The following is a 17,044-nucleotide window of genomic DNA, read 5'->3' as shown; positions in this document are numbered from 1 at the left end:
TATAAATAGACACAAACAAATCAAAATAAAACTCGTGCCCGTAAACGAAGTTATATTATTCGTGAAAGTACGTTAAACCCTTAAACTTCATAAATAAAGTTGTCAATGGATTTTTATATCAACAATGTAAACCAGGAATGAACAATTTATGTCTGAGTGTGGAAAGAGGGATCTTTTCACTGCTTTTCCATTTCCCTGACCTTTTCAAATACTGAATGCACATTTAGGGAAACTTCACATGTCGATCTCTTTTGCTGGTAGTCTTTAATCCTTGCTGATTACATAAATCAACAGTGTATTCGTCATGTCCAAAATGCAATTGCCAATCTATAGACAAATGACATTTCAGAGACCCATTGAGAAGAAATAGCCGTAACAAAATCCTACTATCAAAATCAATATTAGCTACCTTTCAGCCATCTTGTTGTCCGATGGCTCCAAAATTGCAATATGCACCAGGAAGACCCTGTTTAAACTAGTGATTTTTTGTATGTCTATATATCACTTCTTAGGTGTACTTGAACATAATTTAGTTGATAGAAAGTGTCTATGCATCCGTCCTAACCTTAGATATCACTCTTTAAAGAATGGTCTTATTTTTTGTTGTTTACTGGTGTTTAAACTACATTTTTAGCCCACCATCAACAGATAGTGGGCTATTCAAATCGCTTTTTGTCCGTGGTCCGTCGTCCGTCCTTCCGTCCGTTAACAATTCTTGTTACCGCTTTTAATCAGAAAGTTCTATAGGGATGTTTCTCAAATTTCATATGTAGATTCCCCTAGGGCCCTAGTTGTGCATATTGTATTTTGGGACCAATCGGTCAACAAAATGGCCGCCAGGCAGCCATCTTGGATTTTGATAGTTAAAGTTTGTTACCGCTATTTCTCAGAATATACTGAAGGGATCTTTCTCAAATTTCACATGTAAGTTCCCCTAGGGGCCTTGTTGTGCATATTGCATTTTGGGACCAATCGGTTACCAAGATGGCCGACAGGCCGCCATCTTGGATTTTGATTGTTTAAAGTTTGTTACCGCTATTTCTCAAAAAGTACCAAAAGAATTCTTCTCAAATTTCATGTACAGGTTCCCTTAGGGCCCTAGTTGTGCATATTGCATTTTGGGACCGATCGATGAACAAGATGGCCGACAGGCCGCCATCTTGGATTTTGACAATTGAAGTTTGTTACAGCTATTTCTTAGAAAGTACAGAAGGGATCTTTCTCAAATTGCATGTGCAGGTTCCCCTAGGGACCTAGTTGTGCATATTGCATTTTGGGACCGATTGATGAACAAGATGGCCGACAGGCCGCCATCTTGGATTTTGATTGTTAAAGCTTGTTACCACTATTTCTCAGAAAGTACTCCAGGGATCTGTATCAAACTGCATGTGCAGGTTCCCCTAGGGGTCTAGTTGTGCATATTGCATTTTTGGACAGATCAGTGAACAAGATGGCCGACAGGACGCCATCTTGGATTTTGATAGTTGAAGTTTGTTACCACTATTTCTTAGAAAGTACAGAAGCGATCTGTCTCAAATTTCATGTGCAGGTTCCCCTAGGTCCCTGGTTATGCAAATTGCATTTTGGTACTGATCGATGAACAAGATTGCCAATAGGACGCCATCTTGGATTTTGACAATTGAAGTTTTTTTCCGCTATGTCTAAGACTGTACTGAAGGGATCTGTCTCAAATTGTATGTGCAGGTTCTTCTAGGGGTCTAGTTGTGCATATTGCATTTTAGGACCGATCGGTGAACAAGATGGCCGACAGGTAGCCAACAGGACGCCATCTTGGATTTTGACAATTGAAGTTTTTTTCCGCAATTTCTCAGAATGTACTGAAGGGATCTTTCTCAAATTTCATGTAAAGGTTCCCTTAGGGTCCTAGTTGTGCATATTGCATTTTAGGACCGATCGGTGAACAAGATGGTCGACAGGTAGCCATCTTGAATTTTGATTATTGAAGTTTGTTACTGTTATATATCTCAGAAAGTAGTCAAGGGATCTTTCTCAAATTTCATGTGTAGTAATATGTAGTAAAAGCTTGAAAAGCAGAGAAAAGATCCCTCTTTCCTTTGTCAGACAAAGATCATTCTTAGGTGGGCGCCAAGATCCCTCTGGGATCTCTTGTTTGTACATATATTTTAAATGACGCGCGTTTGAAATATCTGTACAAAAAATGCAGTTTACACACCAGTAAGCAACAAAAAATAAAAATCATTCGTTATATTAACATTTCGACCAACCATTTCATTTAAACTAAGTGTTCAAATAAAATAAAACTCTGTTTTTTCAATGTTATAAGATTGTTGGAACAGCCGGTCGATTGATGGAATCCCGGAACAGCTGGCTTTGATTTGGCGGGAAATGGAGTCAAATTCAGAGAGTACACAAAGTATAGTTCCACATTAACTTGATTTTTTTTTTCATCCCATTTATACAATATTTGTTAAATATTTCATTTTCTGATATATAATTTAAGATTTACATTACATTCATACATGCATTATGCAGTGTTCCATTGTGTGTATTCTTGCTTATCAACCAAGTGCTGCGTTTACGCAAGTGTAAACGATTTCGCAGTTGGTAAGGTTATATAGCAAAGAGAAAACGGAAATGTAAATATTTTCAAATACTAGTCCTCAGAGGGAGAATAAATATACATAATTCAAACAGAAATTTCTCTTTCATAAATATTTGGCCTCTTGGCCATCTTCAGGTACATCTTGTTACTGTTTTTAGTTTAAACATATTTTATTGTATCAAATATGTACAAAAGGATTGGGCACAAGTTTTCCAACTTATATTAAGCCCTTTCCATACAATATTAGGTAACACATACAAAATTATACAAGATGACATTAACAATAAAATAGTATTTTTTGTGGAAGTGTGGATAAGGGAAGGGTAAAGATAGGATGTAAGAAGGTGCAGGTATATGAAAAGAATGTGACAGAGGCCTTCATTTATATATTATCATAAATTATAGTTAAGACATTTTCACTAAAAAGAAGAAGCATTGTTTAAGAATATTAAACAATCCTTCCCATGTAAAGTTTTCGTTTATCCTTCCAATGGAATAGTAGGCTTTGTTCATTCCTTTCCGGTTCTGATATTATCCGTTTACGCATAAGTGCCCATATGAGTCGAGAAAGTTTTTACTAAAAAAATTTCGATACGTACATGGCTACCTGCCACCTGATTGAATGTCATAGTGGACTTGTCTTTGATAAAAGATAATGTTTAAAGATGCTCCACCGCTGACAAGTGGTATATTTTCACTATGAAAAATCGTTTAAAGTACTTACTTTACACCATTACCACCATTGAAAAGTAAACGAAATAAAATTATTTTATATTATTTTTTGTTTTAATTAGGCAGTTTATATATATGATTCTACATTGCGTATCGTTTCATTTTAGAAAGAAATATTTGACTTAAAAAGCTGCGTTTCTCAACTCATCAATCAATTTTTCCGTACAATCGTCAACCAAGCTGCCGTATTTCAAACAACGTACACAATATATCAAATGTATCAAGTACTGAAGAGAGATATGTTGGAAAAAAATTAGGAAGGCTTGCACAATAGTAACTTGAATAGAAAGAGGTACTGTTACTGTTGACCCGTAGATTGTTGTGTTGTTTGTATATTTTGGAAAAAATGTACATTTTACAGAGATATACACATAGAGTCTGTTTTGACCTTGTCAGGAAAATGGCGGCTATCCCAACCGTTGTTCAGCAGATTAAGAGTAAGTTAGAGCAGTTTGAGGTATAGCCTGACGATCCTACCCATAATTCCTTACGATGGGTAAGAATCACAGGTATGGCACCATTAATTAAACAAGAGGCCCAAGGGCCTTAACATATAGGAAATTAATTAGATATCGTGTCATGGTAGCCATCTTCGATTTGGGATCAACTAGAGATGTAACAATACTTTGTCAGGAACATGTCAGGATCATTTCATGCAAGTTTCAGCCAAATCGCATCGGTAGAACTTGAGTTAAAAATGTGTTTTCAAGATGGCGGCTTTGGCGGCCATCTTGGATTTCGGATCGATCCTTAAATAACAACACTTTGTTGGGATCATGATAGGATCATTTCATGCAAGTTTCAGCCATATCACGCTGGTAGAATTTGAGAAGAAGTTCAAAATGTGGTTTTCAAGATGGCGGCTGTGGCGGCCATCTTGGATTTTGGATCGACCCAAAAAATAACAACACTTTGTCGGGATCATGTCAGGATCATTTGATGCAAGTTTCAGCCAAATCGCAATGGTAGAACTTGAGAAGAAGTTCAAAATATGTTTTCAAGATGGCGGCTGTGGCGGCCATCTTGGATTTCGCATCGACACAAAAAATAACAACACTTTGTCGGGACCATGTCAGGATCATTTCATGCAAGTTTCAGCAAAATCACACTGGTAGAACTTGAGGAGAAGTTCAAAATGTGTTTTCAAGATGGCGGCTGTGGCGGCCATCTTGGATTTCAGATCGACACGAAAAATAACAACACTTTGTCGGGACCAGGTCAGGATCATTTTATGCAAGTTTCAGCCAAATCGCGCCGGTAGAACTTGAGAAGAAGTTCAAAATGTGAAAAGTTAACGCACGGCGGACGGCGGACGACGACGGACGAAAAATGACGACTACCGAAGGGTCAGGATGACCTGCAAATCCACATTTCCCCCTTATCTGATAACGGTCGATATTTGATATGTTAATTATTTCATATAATAGTAACTAAAAACACTTGAATTGTTTCTGTTGCAATTGCTTTGAGGTTTGGCCATTTTTCGCGTAGGGTGACTAGACCAGTGCTTTACAGTAAAGGGAAATAACTCCTATACATGCGTATGTTACAACCACTTTACAGTAAAGGGAAATAACTCCTACACAATTGCAAGTGTATGTTACAACCAGAGTTAGATTATTTCCCCTAGACCATAAAATACATTACTAACGCTCATATAATATATATAGCGAAGTTAATGTTTAACGGAAATGCGATTGGTCCTGTCAGCGCAGGGAGGAGAATCCTCAAATAATAGAGGAAACTCTCTCCCTAGTGTTTTAAAAGGTCATTTATGATGTTTCAAGTAAAATCTAACATGTAGTTTTTTCTTCTCATCGATATATCCTTGGTATTCGAGGGGTTGCTATATTGAATGCATCCTTGGTATTCGAGGGGTTGCTATATTGAATGCATTTCAGGAGAAAACATTTGACCAATCACTGGCCAACACAATCTTCCTTTGAAGATTGTAGAGAACAACGCCCAACTTTAAAGACGTAGAGTCAGCCTCAGTGTACCATTATTCAATTATTGTGATGCACATCAAGGGATCAAGCTATACCCGACCCATCCACAGGCGCACGCGGATCCTTCGGTTTTGCTATGACATAGTCAGGGCTGATATTACGTAACATACGAACATTAAATTTATTGTACATCTAGATATATGAGATGTTTTACAGAGTCATATTTGGTGGTCTATAAAAGACATCTTCTTAAAAATAATATTACTAAAACTTACCTGTAATAACGTATCTTGTTTGGGAAAACCAACTGTCTACTTTCGTTTTCGGTGTGTCTCCTGACGGGTGACTGACGAGAGTTCCGGTGTATATATCACATGTGCATTGTCAACATACAATTTTGTCAGTAGTTCCAACAAAAACGTTGTCAGTAGCCACAAAACAATCGCTTTTATCGCATTGAACTTTATTTGCTAATATCTGCTTTGCTAATTAGCGTCGTGAAGTGAAACTCTCCAAAATAAGAGATTAAACATCCCGCCCGGTTACATAATTTATATGTTATTAATTTGTCCACTAAACCTGTCTATATATTAGACTTTAAGCCTTTCTTCCATGGTCCGTCCATCCGTTAAGTACTGTATAGCCCTAGTTGTGCATACCGATAAGTCAACAAAATGGCCGACCGGCAGCCATCTTTGATTTTGGTAGTTTTCAAAAAGTACTAAAGGGATCTGTCAATTTCATATGTAGATTCCCCTATAGGACCCTAATTGTTCATATTGCATTTTGAGATCGATCGGTCAACAAGATGGCCTGGTGACCCTTGTGCTTCCTTTACTTCAGTTCACTAACTGAAAACGAGTTTGATCAATCTTTCTTGGCTCTGCAGGTTGGGTGTTAGCATTGTACCTGCTGCCCCTATTGCATGGAAAGGCGACTAAATGTAGGATCTGATATTTTCTCTCCTTTCTAACTTACTTTATTCTTCCTAACGTCTCCCTTCACAACAAAACCTTTACCTGGTGATTTTGGGCCTTTGGGCCTCTTGAAATTCTCAAAATCCAGCATTTTCGTCCTTCAAATGATAGTTCATACCCATCACAACACTTATAATCTTAATGAAGAAATAAATGTCAGTTGCTACAGATAAGTTTTTCAACACTTACACCAAAACCTTAACATGTGATTTCCAACGCCGACGACAGAGTGATTTCATAAGCCACCCCCCCCCTCCTCCTATAGAGAGATTTCATAAGCCACCCCCTCTTATTTGGACCCCGAAAAATACCATGTCACTATGCCCTATATGGAATGCACTGATCAAAAGCATCCATCATAAGCAAAACAAATAGTTTTATATCATTGTCTGTGTTAAATTTACATGAGCAAACACCAATTATTATTAAAATGAGTATTGTTTATGCTCTATCGGAGCTGGAGCATTTTTAAGACACTACGAAAGGTTAAGAGAACTTGGTTTAGTTTTATGTCCAGACATGTTAACCCTACCGATTCAGGCGGAAGTCTACCGCTTTTGAGGCTAATGTTCCGCCTACCGCTTTAATATGCAAATATTCCGATTTCTGAAAAATATCTTCTTAATTTTTTACTTCCGATTTCTGAAATTTTTATAGTCGGTTGGGCTGCCTTGGCGGCTTCAAAATGCATACCAGACAGAGTAGGGGGACTGGCTTGATAATTAAGTAAACAAAGGTGTGAACACTCCCTGGCCAACACCCACTGGTGCTAATTAGCAGCCTGGGGCTAGTTCCATCTTGGCTTGGTACCGGTGGTGTCACTTATTTTCATGTGTCCGAGTGTAACGATGTGTATTATGTAGGCCTACCGTAAGGAAACAATCATCTGGCCTTTCAATAAATTTTGTGTTTGAAACTAGTAAGCATCATTTCAAAAATAAACACTGCTTATAATTGAAATGAATTACTCACGTTTTTAATGTAAAATAGGCGTATAGTGTGTGATGAAAGTCATAGGCCTAAGCAGTGCAATCGTACTGGCCGCCATTTTGGAATGGGGTGATTCTAATAGAGGAGCCGGATTGGTAAAAAAAAAATCAGGATTTTAGTAATTGTATTTTTTTTCTTATATAAATCAAAAGAGAATGAGTCCAGTATGTATAAAAAAGTGAAATAAAAGTAGACAAAATGTATATTTAAAAAAGATGATAAAAAGCATTTAAATAAAAGTATACATTATATTTATTGGCATCATTTTTCATCTTCTAAATGTAATGTAAGCCTTAATTAACATTAAAAATGCAAAATGAGCAACCAAGGCCTATGGTAATAATCAAAGTTAAAACATAATTTGTTAACAGTCCTATTAACAGCCAGGGTAATGTTATATAAGGATTGATGGTGGAGGAAAACTGGAGTAGCCAGAGATGAAACAAGAGGCCAAAAGGGCCTTAACGGTCATCTGAATAACTTGGCAATAGTAAAATTAATTATATATGGTGTCATTTTGTCAGGACCATGTCAGGATCATTTTCAAATTCTTTCAACAAATTGTATTTCAAACAAGAGGCCCAAGGGCCTTAACATATAGGAAATTAATTAGATATAGTGTCATGGTAGCCATCTTCGATTTGGGATCAACCAGATATGTAACAACACTTTGTCGGGACCATGTCAGGATCATTTCATGCAAGTTTCAGCCAAATCGCACCGGTAGAACTTGAGAAAAAGTTCAAAATGTGTTTTCAAGATGGCGGCTGTGGCGGCCATCTTGGATTTCGGATCGACCCGAAAAATAACAACACTTTGTCGGGACCATGTCAGGATCATTTCATGCAAGTTTCAGCCAAATCGCACCAGTAGAACTTGAGAAGAAGTTCAAAATGTGTTTTCAAGATGGCGGCTGTGGCGGCCATCTTGGATTTCGGATCGACCCGAAAAATAACAACACTTTGTCGGGACTATGTCAGGATCATTTCATGCAAGTTTAAGCCAAATCGCACTGGTAGAACTTGAGAAGAAGTTCAAAATGTGTTTTCAAGATGGCGGCTGTGGCGGCCATCTTGGATTTCAGATCGACCCGAAAAATAACAACACTTTGTTGGGACCATGTCAGGATCGTTTCATGCAAGTTTCAGCCAAATCGCACTGGTAGAACTTGAGAAGAAGTTCAAAATGTGTTTTCAAGATGGCGGCTGTGGCGGCCATCTTGGATTTCGGATCGACCCGAATAATAACAACACTTTGTTGGGGAACAATGTCAGAATCATTTCTTGCAAGTTTCAGCCAAATCGCACCGGTAGAACTAGAGAATAAGTTTGATTTCAGATCGACCCGAAAAATAACAACACTTTGTCGGGATCATGTCAGGATCATTTCATGCAAGTTTCAGCCAAATTGCACCGGTAGAACTTGAGAAGAAGTTCAAAATGTGAAATGTTAACGCACGGCGGACGGCGCACGGACGAACGACGGACGAAACATGACGGCTATAGGTCAGAACATCACTAAAAATATTCCATATATGATGCTGTAGTTTAGATATGTCACTGGGTATCTAGAACCATCAGAAAACAGCCAGATATCAACTCCTCAGACACCATGACGTCCTCCGGTTAACATGTCAGGGCTCTAATGGGTAACTCGAAAATCACTGCATGTCAACACTTCAGCTTCATAGGTTAGATATAAAACAAACTGATTGGTATGATAGTTTATGCCTAAATATCATCAATTTGCTCAACGCAGGCCGCCCTGTCAGTATTCGTGTAGTACTTGTTTTCTCAGCGGTGATTGGTTCTCTAAAATTAATTGACTAATCAACACAGAGAAAACAAATGTACTACACACAAAGTGACACGGTGGCTTAAGACACAAATTTTTGAATTGGTAATTACAAAGTTTAGGTTCCAACCAGCGGTTATGGAGAAAAAGTTGATTGTGGATGACTGGACGCCGGCTTGTATGTAGTATGGCATAGGCTCACCTTGGTCCTTCAGATTAGGTGAGCTCTATATGTCCCAGTGATGTTTGATCACTATTAAACATATCCTGAAATTGAATCTGTCATATAATTTGAAAAGGGCGTCTGAAAGTCTGTTGTAACTGTGGACAATGAAATGTAATAACTTGTAGGCATTCATACTATTTCAATAACAATTTATTGACTCATGATTTGATGACAAATATTACACATGAAAAGACACCAAAAAAAAAAGATTTGTTGAAACAATTATCTTTGTTTACTGTAATTGAAAGGAACATTGTCATTAGGGGCAGCATCATAAACTACTCTCATACACTAGTCATTGACATTAGGGACATTACTCCTCATCTACACTAGGGGGACAGCATCTAAAAACTACTCAGCATCATACACTAGTCATTGACAACATTAGGGACAGCATCATAAACTACTCTCATACACTAGTCATTGACATTAGGGACAGCATCATAAACTACTCACATACACTATTCATTGACATTAGGGACAGCTTCATTAAGTACTCTCATACACTAGTCATTAGGGACAGCATCATAACTCTACTATCATACACTAGTCATTAGGGACAGCATCATCAAAGTTCTAATACTCTTGTCTTGACATTAGGGGACAGCATAATAAAACTACTCTCATCACTACACTAGACATTAGGGACAGCATCATAAACTAATCTCATACACTAGTCATTGACATTAGGGACAGCATCATAAACTACTCTCATACACTAGACATTGACATTAGGGACAGCATCATAAACTACTCTCATACACTAGTCATTGACATTAGGGACAGCATCATAAACTACTCTCATACACTAGTCATTAGGGACAGCATCATAAACTACTCTCATACACTAGTCATTAGGGACAGCATCATAAACTACTCTCATACACTAGTCATTAGGGACAGCATCATAAACTACTCTCATACACTAGTCATTAGGGACAGCATCATAAACTACTCTCATACACTAGTCATTAGGGACAGCATCATAAACTACTCTCATACACTAGACATTGACATTAGGGACAGCATCATAAACTACTCTCATACACTAGACATTGACATTAGGGACAGCATCATAAACTACTCTCATACACTAGACATTGACATTAGGGACAGCATCATAAACTACTCTCATACACTAGTCATTAGGGACAGCATCATAAACTACTCTCATACACTAGTCATTGACATTAGGGACAGCATCATAAACTACTCTCATACACTAGTCATTGACATTAGGGACAGCATCATAAAGTACTCTCATACACTAGTCATTGACATTAGGGACAGCATCATAAACTACTCTCATACACTAGTCATTGACGATTAGGGACAGCATCATAAACTACTCTCATACACTAGACATTGACATTATAAGACTAGCATCATAAACTACTCTCATACACTAGTACATTGACATTAGGGACAGCATCATAAACTACTCTCATACACTAGTCATTGACATTAGGGACATACAGCATCATAAACTACTCTCATACACTAGACATTGACATTAGGGACAGCATCATAAACTACTCTCATACACTAGTCATTTTGACATTAGGGACAGCATCATAAACTACTCTCATACACTAGTCATTGACATTAGGGACAGCATCATAAACTACTCTCACTACACTAGACATTGACATTAGGGACAGCATCATAAACTACTCTCATACACTAGTCATTGACATTAGGGACAGCATCATAAACTACTCTCATACACTAGACATTGACATTAGGGACAGCATCATAAACTACTCTCATACACTAGACATTAGACATTAGGGACAGCATCATAAACTACTCTCATCATACACTAGTCATTAGGGACAGCATCATAAACTACTCTCATACACTAGTCATTGACATTAGGGACAGCATCATAAACTACTCTCATACACTAGACATTGACATTAGGGACAGCATCATAAACTACTCTCATACACTAGACATTGACATTAGGGACAGCATCATAAACTACTCTCATACACTAGTCATTGACATTAGGGACAGCATCATAAACTACTCTCATACACTAGACATTGACATTAGGGACAGCATCATAAACTACTCTCATACACTAGTCATTGACATTAGGGACAGCATCATAAACTACTCTCATACACTAGTCATTGACATTAGGGACAGCATCATAAACTACTCTCATACACTAGACATTGACATTAGGGACAGCATCATAAACTACTCTCATACACTAGTCATTAGGGACAGCATCATAAACTACTCTCATACACTAGACATTAGGGACAGCATCATAAACTACTCTCATACACTATACACTAGTCATTGACATTAGGGACAGCATCATAAACTACTCTCATACACTAGTCATTGACATTAGGGACAGCATCATAAACTACTCTCATACACTAGTCATTGACATTAGGGACAGCATCATAAACTACTCTCATACACTAGACATTGACATTAGGGACAGCATCATAAACTACTCTCATACACTAGACATTAGGGACATTGACATAGGGACAGCATCATAAACTACTCTCATACACTAGACATTGACATTAGGGACAGCATCATAAACTACTCTCATACACTAGTCATTGACATTAGGGACAGCATCATAAACTACTCTCATACACTAGTCATTGACATTAGGGACAGCATCATAAACTACTCTCATACACTAGTCATTGACATTAGGGACAGCATCATAAACTACTCTCATACACTAGTCATTGACATTAGGGACAGCATCATAAACTACTCTCATACACTAGACATTGACATTAGGGACAGCATCATAAACTACTCTCATACACTAGTCATTGACATTAGGGACAGCATCATAAAACTACTCTCATACACTAGTCATTGACATTAGGGACAGCATCATAAACTACTCTCATCATACACTAGTCATTGACATTAGGGACAGCATCATAAACTACTCTCATACACTAGTCATTGACATTAGGGACAGCATCATAAACTACTCTCATACACTAGTCATTGACATTAGGGACAGCATCATAAACTACTCTCATACACTAGACATTGACATTAGGGACAGCATCATAAACTACTCTCATACACTAGTCATTGACATTAGGGACAGCATCATAAACTACTCTCATACACTAGTCATTGACATTAGGGACAGCATCATAAACTACTCTCATACACTAGTCATTGACATTAGGGACAGCATCATAAACTACTCTCATACACTAGTCATTGACATTAGGGACAGCATCATAAACTACTCTCATACACTAGACATTGACATTAGGGACAGCATCATAAACTACTCTCATACACTAGTCATTGACATTAGGGACAGCATCATAAACTACTCTCATACACTAGTCATTGACATTAGGGACAGCATCATAAACTACTCTCATACACTAGTCATTGACATTAGGGACAGCATCATAAACTACTCTCATACACTAGTCATTAGGGACAGCATCATAAACTACTCTCATACACTAGTCATTGACATTAGGGACAGCATCATAAACTACTCTCATACACTAGTCATTGACATTAGGGACAGCATCATAAACTACTCTCATACACTAGTCATTGACATTAGGGACAGCATCATAAACTACTCTCATACACTAGTCATTGACATTAGGGACAGCATCATAAACTACTCTCATACACTAGTCATTGACATTAGGGACAGCATCATAAACTACTCTCATACACTAGTCATTGACATTAGGGACAGCATCATAAACTACTCTCATACACTAGTCATTGACATTAGGGACAGCATCATAAACTACTCTCATACACTAGTCATTGACATTAGGGACAGCATCATAAACTACTCTCATACACTAGACATTGACATTAGGGACAGCATCATAAACTACTCTCATACACTAGACATTGACATTAGGGACAGCATCATAAACTACTCTCATACAGTATTAGGGACAGCATCATAAACTACTCATACACTAGTCATTGACATTAGGGACAGCATCATAAACTACTCTCATACACTAGTCATTGACATTAGGGACAGCATCATAAACTACTCTCATACACTAGTCATTGACATTAGGGACAGCATCATAAACTACTCTCATACACTAGACATTGACATTAGGGACAGCATCATAAACTACTCTCATACACTAGTCATTGACATTAGGGACAGCATCATAAACTACTCTCATACACTAGACATTAGGGACAGCATCATAAAGTACTCTCATACACTAGTCATTAGGGACAGCATCATAAAGTACTCTCATCATTAGGGACAGCATCATAAACTACTCTCATACACTAGTCATTGACATTAGGGACAGCATCATAAACTACTCTCATACACTAGTCATTGACATTAGGGACAGCATCATAAACTACTCTCATACACTAGTCATTGACATTAGGGACAGCATCATAAACTACTCTCATACACTAGACATTGACATTAGGGACAGCATCATAAACTACTCTCATACACTAGACATTGACATTAGGGACAGCATCATAAACTACTCTCATACATACACTAGTCATTGACATTAGGGACAGCATCATAAACTACTCTCATACACTATACACTAGTCATTAGGGACAGCATCATAAAGTACTCTCATACACTAGTCATTAGGGACAGCATCATAAACTACTCTCATACACTAGTCATTAGGGACAGCATCATAAACTACTCTCATACACTAGTCATTGACATTAGGGACAGCATCATAAACTACTCTCATACACTAGTCATTGACATTAGGGACAGCATCATAAACTACTCTCATACACTAGACATTGACATTAGGGACAGCATCATAAACTACTCTCATACACTAGTCATTGACATTAGGGACAGCATCATAAACTACTCTCATACACTAGTCATTGACATTAGGGACAGCATCATAAACTACTCTCATACACTAGCATTGACATTAGGGACAGCATCATAAACTACTCTCATACACTAGACATGACATTAGGGACAGCATCATAAACTACTCTCATACACTAGACATTGACATTAGGGACAGCATCATAAACTACTCTCATACACTAGTCATTGACATTAGGGACAGCATCATAAACTACTCTCATACACTAGTCATTGACATTAGGGACAGCATCATAAACTACTCTCATACACTAGTCATTGACATTAGGGACAGCATCATAAACTACTCTCATACACTAGTCATTGACATTAGGGACAGCATCATAAACTACTCTCATACACTAGTCATGCATAGGACATAACACTCTCATACACTAGTCATTGACATTAGGGACAGCATCATAAACTACTCTCATACACTAGTCATTGACATTAGGGACAGCATCATAAACTACTCTCATACACTAGTCATTGACATTAGGGACAGCATCATAAACTACTCTCATACACTAGACATTGACATTAGGGACAGCATCATAAACTACTCTCATACACTAGTCATTGACATTAGGGACAGCATCATAAACTACTCTCATACACTAGACATTGACATTAGGGACAGCATCATAAACTACTCTCATACACTAGACATTGACATTAGGGACAGCATCATAAACTACTCTCATACACTAGACATTGACATTAGGGACAGCATCATAAACTACTCTCATACACTAGTCATTGACATTAGGGACAGCATCATAAACTACTCTCATACACTAGACATTGACATTAGGGACAGCATCATAAACTACTCTCATACACTAGTCATTGACATTAGGGACAGCATCATAAACTACTCTCATACACTAGTCATTGACATTAGGGACAGCATCATAAACTACTCTCATACACTAGTCATTGACATTAGGGACAGCATCATAAACTACTCTCATACACTAGTCATTAGGGACAGCATCATAAACTACTCTCATACACTAGTCATTAGGGACAGCATCATAAACTACTCTCATACACTAGTCATTAGGGACAGCATCATAAACTACTCTCATACACTAGTCATTGACATTAGGGACAGCATCATAAACTACTCTCATACACTAGTCATTGACATTAGGGACAGCATCATAAACTACTCTCATACACTAGTCATTAGGGACAGCATCATAAACTACTCTCATACACTAGTCATTGACATTAGGGACAGCATCATAAACTACTCTCATACACTAGTCATTGACATTAGGGACAGCATCATAAACTACTCTCATACACTAGTCATTAGGGACAGCATCATAAACTACTCTCATACACTAGTCATTGACATTAGGGACAGCATCATAAACTACTCTCATACACTAGTCATTGACATTAGGGACAGCATCATAAACTACTCTCATACACTAGACATTGACATTAGGGACAGCATCATAAACTACTCTCATACACTAGTCATTGACATTAGGGACAGCATCATAAACTACTCTCATACACTAGTCATTGACATTAGGACAGCATCATAAACTACTCTCATACACTAGTCATTGACATTAGGGACAGCATCATAAACTACTCTCATACACTAGTCATTGACATTAGGGACAGCATCATAAACTACTCTCATACACTAGTCATTGACATTAGGGACAGCATCATAAACTACTCTCATACACTAGTCATTGACATTAGGGACAGCATCATAAACTACTCTCATACACTAGTCATTGACATTAGGGACAGCATCATAAACTACTCTCATACACTAGTCATTGACATTAGGGACAGCATCATAAACTACTCTCATACACTAGTCATTGACATTAGGGACAGCATCATAAACTACTCTCATACACTAGTCATTAGGGACAGCATCATAAACTACTCTCATACACTAGTCATTGACATTAGGGACAGCATCATAAACTACTCTCATACACTAGTCATTGACATTAGGGACAGCATCATAAACTACTCTCATACACTAGACATTGACATTAGGGACAGCATCATAAACTACTCTCATACACTAGTCATTAGGGACAGCATCATAAACTACTCTCATACACTAGACATTGACATTAGGGACAGCATCATAAACTACTCTCATACACTAGTCATTAGGGACAGCATCATAAACTACTCTCATACACTAGTCATTAGGGACAGCATCATAAACTACTCTCATACACTAGTCATTGACATTAGGGACAGCATCATAAACTACTCTCATACACTAGTCATTAGGGACAGCATCATAAACTACTCTCATACACTAGTCATTGACATTAGGGACAGCATCATAAACTACTCTCATACACTAGTCATTGACATTAGGGACAGCATCATAAACTACTCTCATACACTAGTCATTGACAGTAGGGACAGCATCATAAACTACTCTCATACACTAGTCATTGACATTAGGGACAGCATCATAAACTACTCTCATACACTAGTCATTGACATTAGGGACAGCATCATAAACTACTCTCATACACTAGTCATTGACATTAGGGACAGCATCATAAACTACTCTCATACACTAGTCATTGACATTAGGGACAGCATCATCATAAACTACTCTCATACACTAGTCATTGACATTAGGGACAGCATCATAAACTACTCTCATACACTAGTCATTGACATTAGGGACAGCATCATAAACTACTCTCATACACTAGTCATTGACATTAGGGACAGCATCATAAACTACTCTCATACACTAGTCATTAGGGACTAGTCATTAGGGACAGCATCATAAACTACTCTCATACACTAGTCATTGACATTAGGGACAGCATCATAAACTACTCTCATACACTAGTCATTGACATTAGGGACAGCATCATAAACTACTCTCATACACTAGTCATT

Source organism: Argopecten irradians, chromosome 3 (genome assembly GCF_041381155.1).
Source record: "Argopecten irradians isolate NY chromosome 3, Ai_NY, whole genome shotgun sequence".
Classification (NCBI taxonomy): domain Eukaryota; kingdom Metazoa; phylum Mollusca; class Bivalvia; order Pectinida; family Pectinidae; genus Argopecten; species Argopecten irradians.
This window is presented reverse-complemented; position numbering follows the sequence as displayed.